The following is an 8,330-nucleotide window of genomic DNA, read 5'->3' on the forward strand; positions in this document are numbered from 1 at the left end:
CATAATTATTTTTAGATGGTGATTCAGTATACTTGCAACAAAGTTATTAATATATTTAATACAGTTAATTAACTCAGATACTCGGAGAAGGATCTTTCTCAGGACACTCCTAAAATGGCATTCAGATACACACAGAAGTTGTGCCTTTGGATATTCTCACGATAACTGCTGTAAAATAAATGTGCTGGGAAATGGATTTGCTACTGCTGTTAACTATTAAGCAAAATATGTCAGACTAAGAAATGGAATTAAAAGTAGTTCTACTATTTTGTTGAAGAATATCTTCAAACTGGTTAATATCTCATTCTAAAGTTTCATACATAGACAAAATAGTGGGCTCAAGGAAAAGCTTCACAGCCACCTTAACTCCTCCCTCCCCAACCCACCCCTCCAAAAGAACCCAACCCAGTATAATACAAATCACAAATGGCCAACTACTACCAATAAAACCTATTTAAGATTGGTTTTGTGTTCCTTAATTCCCTTGGTTTAAAATAATGACTTTGATCAGTATTGTAAATATGACAAAGAGGCAGGAAGAGCTTGGATTCACAGCAACACAAAGTTCTATTGTTGCCAAAGAAAATGGACATAGAAAGAGACATTTTTATAGTTGGTTTAAGCAGTGCTGCAGTAAACCATTATAATCTGGGATTTGAGTCTCTCCCAGTGGGCTAGAATTGTCTTTACAATAGCCATATCATCATGGCTGAAATATGCATTTGATTATAATTTTAATATCACAGCTTTTCTGATGCTAGTACCAATGCCTTCTGTTAATGCCTTCAGTTTAAACTATATGTTTATAGTGGAAAAATTAATGTTGTCCTATGGCAAAAAAAAAGCCATAAAGTAAGCTAGACTCAGATTATTTTAAGGCTATAAGTAATATTAATATATTAAATTTAAAAATTTTTATCATATTAGGAACACTCATTTCTCTTCTTAACATTTCTTAAAGACATTAATTTCACTTTCTGCATAAATTCACTCTGTCAAGGTCAAGACCCATCTTTAATAAATAAGACCCTTTTAAACAAAAGAAAAGCAATAGATTAAAATAACATTTACAAAATTAATATGCAATGTCAGTAACTGTTCGTACAGTCTATTCGTTTGGGTGGGTTTTTGTTAGTCTTTTTTTCTTTTTTCTTATTTACAGCAAAGTCCGGGAAATAGATACCTCCTTCCCCTCCCCCCACCACACACACAATAGATCTTCCTTTACATGCAATCACCCAATCTCAAGTAACAAATTCTTAGCAGCAGTTACCTTTGAGGGTCCAGTTTTTAAGGATCGATAAAATTAAAAAGTGTACAGTATTTATTTTCTTCTTTCAGGTTGATTATGTGACCGCTCTGGCAAAAGCACTTTGACAACTGTAGGAAGAGAGGGCATGCGCACACAAGGAACTGTGGGGGCTGAAGTCCTTCACTAGGTACTCTGCCCGACTTAAGCACGCTCAGCCACGACAGGAGGAAGCCTTTCAAATCCTGATTCCAGGGGAAAGAGGTTGTGCCGGATTACATTTTATCTTCCTAACCAATCTAAATCACGAGTTGTTAAGAGAAAAACCGGTTTGTCAACTGATTTAGGAAGCCAGGTTAAAAGAGAAACTGGATTACAGGACTCAAATAAATAAACCCATTGGAGCTACCTTAAATGGTATTAGAATGGTAATGACTGGGTAGCCAGCTGTAGGAACCCAACCACACCAAAAGAGGTGGGGTGGGGAAGAATAAAGAAGGGCGGAGGTGGACTACTAGGGAAAGATACTTAAAATCTGACCATACTTAAATACATGTAATATTATAAAATGAAAAGTACCTTAATATTAAATATGATATTAACCTTGGAGGTCAGGTTAAAGATAGGTTTCAGTCATAAATTTTGGACATCAGCTATCCACCAAGATTTCTATTTGATTTTCAATGAAGGTACAAATCACTTATTTCAAGATTCTACTCGATATGCTCTAAATCATACACCTCCTTATTTTACTTGTCAAAATGAAAGTTTACTTTGCATTATTCATACAATGATCAATCAAATAAAATTCAACTCTTTAAAACTAAAACAGTGTTTTAGTTAAATATTAAAAAATAATTTGACATGTTTATAGTTTCACTGCATAGGACAGTGACATCTTTATTCAAAGCAGAAAGTAGATACAGTTTCTTTTAAAACCTTTTTTCCCCTGGTGTACATTTTTCCTATCTTAACCTCATTACCCCAAGGCTGGAATCTCACAACATCTTAACATCAACTGGTGTTATCTATAGCTTCTGAAAGCAATACTTCAACTACCAGTTTGCTCACATAGGCAGAAGGTATTATCTCATGTGGGATTTGGTTCAATGCCATTCATGCAAGGGGTTCAGAATAAAGTCACTTGATGACTGTGCTGATTGAACTAAGAATTAAAAATGTCAAACATCATTTAAAACTATCTTAATTCTCTATTTCCCCTCTTCACCAATTAGAACTAAAGTAGTATTATCAGAGACTACCAATCTGCACCAGTCAGCAGTCTTTATTTCTACTTATTTCCAAGGGAAAAAACAAAACAATTTAAGAAGAAAAAATCATTTTGAATCAATCTACTAAAAGCTCTTTTTAAAAGAACTAAATAAGTGGTCCTCTTATTCCTACTATGAGCTTACTGTATATTCCCCATTTTCTTTCCTTCCTCTATCTTTCTAAAGAAAAATTTTCCTCTGACAACGTGCTATACTTACCATATTCATTCCAGAGTCTGTAAGGATGAACTCAGTTAATCTTACTTCTGAAGACTTCCCTAATCTACCAAACTTCTACATTTTCAAGTACTTCAATAAACTTTAAAAAAAACAAAAGTTCCCTCATAAAATCCATATAAAGACTTGTTTTAAGAAATAGATTTTTCAAGATTATTTAAAATTAATATGCCGAGATTTTATTGGTAAGGTAGAAAATCTTATTATTCAGGTGTACTTGAAAATGGTTTAATTGGGCATTTAGCAATCCACCTGACCCCAAGTACAGGTCTACTAATAATATACGCAGTGAAGAAAAATAAACTTTGGTCTCTGACCCTTTGATAAATGACAAAAATAAATTAGCACTGCCTATACTTGAACTATCTCTGCTCTTCCATTCCTAAAATGAACACTCAAATTTAAAAAGAAAATGACTCATATATCTATAAGCTGCTGCTGCTACTGCTAAGTTGCTTCAGTCGTGTCCGACTCTGTGTGACCCCTACAAGGCTCCTCCGACCATGGGATTTTCCAGGCAAGAGTACTGAAGTGGGTTGCCATTGCCTTCTGCTGCTGCTGCTGCTGCTAAGTCGCTTCAGTCGTGTCCGACTCTGTGCGACCCCATAGACGGCAGCCCACCAGGCTCCCCCGTCCCTGGGATTCTCCAGGTAAGAACACTGGAGTGGGTTGCCATTTCCTTCTCCAATGGGTGAAAGTGAAAAGTGAAAGTGAAGTCACTCAGTCATGTCCGACTCTTCGCAACCCCATGGACTGCAACCTACCAGGCTCCTCCGTCCATGGGATTCTCCAGGCAAGAGTACTGGAGTGGGGTGCCATTGCCTTCTAGAGTTACACTATTACAATCATTGATCATGTATCAAACTATACATTTGATCAACTGCTTCAAGTCTAGTCATCATTTCCATTGAAGGCTCAGTCATATACTTGGTAATACAAGAAATAATAATCTTGTGAAACAAGCAAAATACAAATTGTATACTTAATAACATTAGTAGAATTAAAAGTAAATATTTTAGCCATGAGCCTCCGACACCAGTTTTTTTTTTTTTAAAGATTGTCAAGACTAGGGAATGGGTCACTTAGAGCAGAAATTTGATCTTTCATGTGGTTCAAATGTGTTACATTAAAAGATTTATCAGGTACAAAAATACAGCATTCAGTTTGAATTATAGCACATATATCTCCCTGAGATGCTGTAAGGTGTCAAGGGTCTTACAGTTGTGTAGTACTGCCTTTCTCATCACAGAGATCTCAGAATTCAATAGATTAATAGCCCGGTTACTATCATTTAAAGATTATGAAAGTTGTCGAGGCTTCAGTTCAGTTCAGTTCAGTCGCTCAGTCGTGTCCAACTCTTTGCAACCCCATGAATCACAGCACGCCAGGCCTCCCTGTCCATCACCAACTCCCGGAGTTCACTCAGACTCATGTCCATCGATCAGTGATGCCATCCAGCCATCTCATCCTCTGTTGTCCCCTTCTCCTCCTGCCCCCAATCCCTCCCAGCATCAGAGTCTTTTCCAATGAGTCAACTCTTCACATGAGGTGGCCAAAGTACTCAAGTTTCAGCTTTAGCATCATTCCTTCCAAAGAAATCCCAGGGTTGATCTCCTTCAGAATGGACTGGTTGGATCTCCTTGCAGTCCAAGGGACTCTCAAGAGTCTTCTCCAACACCACAGTTCAAAAGCATCAATTCTTCGGCACTCAGCTTTCTTCACAGTCCAATTCTCACATCCATACATGACCACTGGGAAAACCGTAGCCTTGACTAGATGGACCTTTCTTGGCAAAGTAATGTCTCTGCTTTTCAATATGCTATCTAGGCTGGTCATAACTTTTCTTCCAAGGAGTAAGCGTCTTTTAATTTCATGGCTGCAGTCACCATCTGCAGTGATTTTGGAGCCCCCCAAAATAAAGTCTGACACTGTTTCCACTGTTTCCCCATCTATTTCCCATGCAGTGATGGGACCAGATACCATGATCTTCATTTTCTGAATGTTGAGCTTTAAGCCAACTTTTTCACTCTCCTCTTTCACTTTCATCAAGAGGCTTTTTAGTTTCTCTTCACTTTCTGCTATAAGGGTGGTGTCATCTGCATATCTGAGGTTATTGATATTTCTCCCGGCAATCTTGATTCCATCTTGTGCTTTTTCCAGCCCAGCATTTCTCGTGATGTACTCTGCATAGAAGTTAAATAAGCAGGGTGACAATATACAGCCTTGACGTACTCCTTTTCCTATTCGGAACCAGTCTGTTGTTCCATGTCCAGTTCTAACTGTTGCTTCCTGACCTGCATACATCCTCCAACCCCATTGAAGACACACACACACTGCTAAATAGAATACCAGTAGAATACAGATCTTTGACCCATTGGGATCATACCAGTGGAGGACTGGTTGGGGTTACCTGTAATTTGTTAACATGTATGACCTTAAATTCATGAGAATCCCAGGCTACACCTTCATGTCATCCCTGTAGACGTCAACGCCATAAACTAGTGCCACAAACCACTGAGTTCTATACCAATCACTCTCTCTAAGGGTAATAACAGGCATAGTTCATAAAGCACCCAGCCTTGTCTCATAATTACCAGGTTGACCATTTTTAGTATGATTTAACCGTTCTCAACATAGAGGAGCCTTTAAACTTAAATGACCATAGCCTGGTGTTAACCATGTAGATCCTCCCCATAATTGTAGGAGTTTTCCTTTTAATAGGTGAGAAGTTAATTTTTTATTGAGACTTAGCTCATCACTCCAATTGAGTTTAAATGACCCTACTAGAAAACTTAAATCTATGGCCAGCCTGAGAGCAGGTATTTTTAATTGGCCAGGTGAGAGGATCCCATCTAGAATTATTATGAATAGATAGAACAGGACTGAACACTCATCTAAAACAAATTTCCTTGGGGGTATTCAATCAGAGCCCTAAAGAACAGAGCTGCTTTTGGGGGAATGGGGGTGGTGGCAAGAATACTGGAGTGGGTTGCCATTCCCTTCTCCAGGAGATCTTCCCGATCCAGGGATTGAACCCGGGTCTCCTGCATTGTAGGCAGATGCTTTACCGTCTGAGCCACAAGGGAAGTCCATATATTTATATACCAAGGTATAAATACATACCAAGCAAACAATAAATTATAGGAGGCCTCCCAAAACATACCTTCTCTCCTGAACCCTTGTTTTTTATTTAACCAAAAAGGAAGCATTTTCTAAAATTTTGCCTTTAAGTCACAAAGCTTAACCACAGACTCCTTTTGAATAATCATGGAAAGCTCTAAAAACAGAGATTTTTGCAATTATTGCCAAGTTAATTCACTGAGATATACCTGGGTCAATACATCTTACCAGGCTTCCTTTTTTCCTTCCTTTCCCTACTTACATCTCCAATACAGTTCTCATGAGTCCTGGGTAGTTGGTGGTTGCTCCATGTATACTTGCTGGATAAATGAATGAATGGATGAATGAATGGATGGATGAAGTATGGTTTTGGATTATCTAAAATAGCTAAGGTTTGAGTTAAGTATTAAATTATTCTCCATTTACAATAAAGAGCAATTACTTTTTCATCAGCAGCAAGAATGGGAAGTGGTATAAAATAGATAACCATTTTGGCCCTTAGGATGCTCAGTAGTATATAGATCCCTGGATGATCATCATGCAATAATATTTATTAAGCACTAATTAAACAAGGAACTTTGTTCCTACCAAAGATTTTACAATCTAATAAAGACACACACCCTGCCCCCTACAGAAACTGCTTCATTATAGCAATGGACAATCAGAGCTAAGTCCAAAGGATGTTTTGTCAGTCTTATCTTGCTTGACCTTGCAGCAACATTAACCACACTTTCTAGATATACCTTCTTCCGTTGGCTTTCTTCAGGTTGTTCTTTGTTGGTTTTCTTACCTTTGGGGTATTACTCGCTTGCCCCCATATGCACACTCATGCTCTCTCTCAGTCTTCTTTGCTGACTTTAAGTATTGAGTTCCTCAGGACTCTATCCTAGGCCCTCTTCTCATCTCTATGTGAGTGGCTTCTCCAACTAAAGGAAGGACCACGCCTATCTTATTAACACCTATATTCCCAACATATATCACTGTGCCTAGGACATAATAAATAGGTATTCAGTAAACATTTATTGAATTAAATTTACAATTGTGTGCAAAGGACAACAATGCCAACAATACCTAGGTGAAAAAAAAAAAACTTAGAGGGACTTATACTACTAGACATCAAGATTTATTATGAAGCAATAGTAATTAGATTGTGTGGTTACGGGCACAAGGATAAGCAAATAGACAAATGGACCAAAAAGTCCAGAAACAGATCCACAAATGTATAGTTCTTAGGAAACTGTTGACCTAACCACTTGTCTTGGCCAGACATGATGATAACTGCTTGCCTGAGTTGTCCACAACAAGAGGTCCCAATAAGGAACATGGTCCTGCCTCCAAAAACTAACCAGAATTCAGGAGGAGCCAAAAGAGTGAGGAGACAACCAATATCCCAGAATCCTTTGTGCTGGAACCCATCCTGGCTGAAAGATCAATGTGCCACCAGGAAGGACCCTGAGTCTGACTATGGACCAGAGATGACTGTCATAGACAACCCAGAAACTAATCATAAAACATAAGACTACAAGCCACATGGCAGAGTAAATTCTCCAGGGTTCCCTTATCCTCTTGCTCTCCACTCAGGCACCCTTTACCAATAAAGGCTCTTGTTTTGTCAGCACACGTATTTCCTCGGGCAATTCATTTCCGAGTGTTACATAAGAGCCCACTCTAAAGCCCTGAAAGGGGCCCCCCTTCCTGTAACATGGTGACCAGATTTCTGGACACAGTAACTGCAGTGGTGAAAGGATGGTCTTTTCAATAAAGAGTACTGGAGTCAACTAAATGTCCATATGGCAAAAAAAGAGACCTTCATCCTTACCACACCATACACAAAAATCAATTCCAGATGGATTGTAGGTCTAAATGTAAAAGGTAAACAAGAAAGTCTTTAAAAGAACATATGAGAATATTTTCATGACATTAGAGTAGGCAAAAATTTTTTCAAAAGGTCACAAAAGCAATGAATATAAAGGAAAAATTTAATAAACTAAACTAATTAAGAACATCTGTTAACCAAAAGTCAGAGTGAAAAATCAAATAAAGGGAGAAATATAGGCAATATTTGAAATAATTATAATTTAAATACATGAAGAACTCTTACAAATTAGTAACAGTGAACATCCCAAAGAAAAATGGGCAAGAGACTTCAACAAACGATACTCAAATGTTCAAAAAGCATATGAAAATGTGCTCTACGTCACTTGTCACCAAAGAAATACAAAATACAACTAAAATGACAAAAACTGGAAAAGACACAAATACCATATATTTGCAAGGATGTAAGGCAACTCATTCTCAAACACTGCTGATGGAAGTATAATTGAATTTAACTATACAACTACACTGCAAAACTATTTACTAGGATCCATTAAAACAAATGTCCACACAACTTTCTTATTCTTGTTCAGTCAACTCAGTCATGTTCGACTCTGCGAGCCCATGGACTGTAGCAC

The sequence above is a fragment of the Capricornis sumatraensis genome, chromosome 23 (assembly GCF_032405125.1).
Source record: "Capricornis sumatraensis isolate serow.1 chromosome 23, serow.2, whole genome shotgun sequence".
Taxonomy (NCBI): domain Eukaryota; kingdom Metazoa; phylum Chordata; class Mammalia; order Artiodactyla; family Bovidae; genus Capricornis; species Capricornis sumatraensis.